This window comes from Nannospalax galili, unplaced genomic scaffold, assembly GCF_000622305.1.
Source record: "Nannospalax galili isolate Female #2095 unplaced genomic scaffold, S.galili_v1.0 scaffold1123, whole genome shotgun sequence".
NCBI lineage: Eukaryota > Metazoa > Chordata > Mammalia > Rodentia > Spalacidae > Nannospalax > Nannospalax galili.
In genome coordinates this window covers 171,034-172,577 of record NW_008349192.1, presented here as the reverse complement: position 1 = coordinate 172,577, position 1,544 = coordinate 171,034, and positions in this window count along the sequence as shown.

Genomic DNA, 1,544 nt, shown 5'->3' with positions numbered 1-1,544 from the left:
TGTGATATATGCAGAGGAAAGACTTGGGCCATCACTGGGAACAGAGAAGACCATTGCGGGGGACAGGTGCTCACCAGAGGAGGTATTTGTAGATTTACATCTGGGTTCTTGGGCATGTTAGGGAAGTGTCCCACAATGATCTTCCACAGCCTTCATGAATATAAAGACATGAATATAAAGTGTTCTTTTGAACACTGAAATGCAAATCAACTCAGGATCCATAAATAAAATTCAGTCACCACAAAACAAAGGAGAAATATTCCTAAACTTGGTGACACATTATAAATGTAGGAAACCAGATGGCAAGCCCTCCGGTGAGATGAACTTAAAACATTGTAAGCCTGAGCTACATTTTCTACTCAAGGAAGGGGCTCAGAAAACAGCAGTTCTGATATCCCTCTCCAGCAGAACACTGCAAGGCTAGCAAGAAAAATGTTTGGGCTCCTTGCTCTGTGGGAAAGCATCTTGGTCAACAGCCCTCAGCACATATCCCTGTCCTGAACAAATAACTCAGCTGTCCTTAGCTAAGAGATTAGGCCAGATTAACGGTTTACTTGTGAGCTAAATGCTAAAAGTTTACCATTCCTTTACTCTAAGAGAGAAAACACTGACGCCAATAAATTACAAGACAGACACTGGTAACTTAATTAATGTATGTTTCCTGCTGGCGCCAACTGAAAGGCTATGTGTCCTATTTGTTTGTTCCCTGAATCTTTGTATGTGACTGCCACACCCACGTGACTGCCAGTTCCTTGTAATTTATAAAGAAAAAAACCCTGAATTTTATAATAAATCATTTGCAGTGAAAGGCACAGTTACTAGAGCTCTTACTCTGTCACTGATACAGTCTCTCTGTCCCAGAAGGAAGGTTCCCCGCTGAGCAAAGCAAACCCTAGTCCTGATAGAAAAATAAAGTGTAATTTTAGTTGTGAAACTTGTTGAATCTCATGCACATGTACAGTCTGAAATTAGTGTCAAAATCTATGTAATTGACACCTCCATCATTAACAGAAATAAAATGATCTGTGTTCACTTTGTTTCCTATACTGAGAACAATTGACACACCCTCATGGCAGGTTTTCAGTGTGTGGTGCAGTGCTGTTGTCTTCACCCTGGAGCAGAAAGGGAGTAAAGAAATGCTAACCACAGGAGACACAATGCATGTGTGCCATATGATGGACTTCCAGAGATCTGTGCACAACACCATGACTATAACACATAGAACATCTGCTGCACATGCTGGTGAGTGATCAGGTTCATCTGGGCTGTGCTAAGAGAAGTATCGAATATGAAGTTTCCATGACTCCCATACCATCCCAGTTAGGGTGAGATGGGCTATGAAGTGAGCAAGCAGAGGCCTTTACAGAGTGTGAACTGAATCCATAATGACCACATCCTGATCATTTGTCAGCACTGGTCTGCTTCTACTTGCTGTGCTGCAGAAGAAATGGGCTCCTCTCAGGGTATGACAAGCCCTCACCATCAGACATGACTGTAAATGGGACAAGCCACAAATTGCATGGGTGAATGGACAGCCAGGGGAC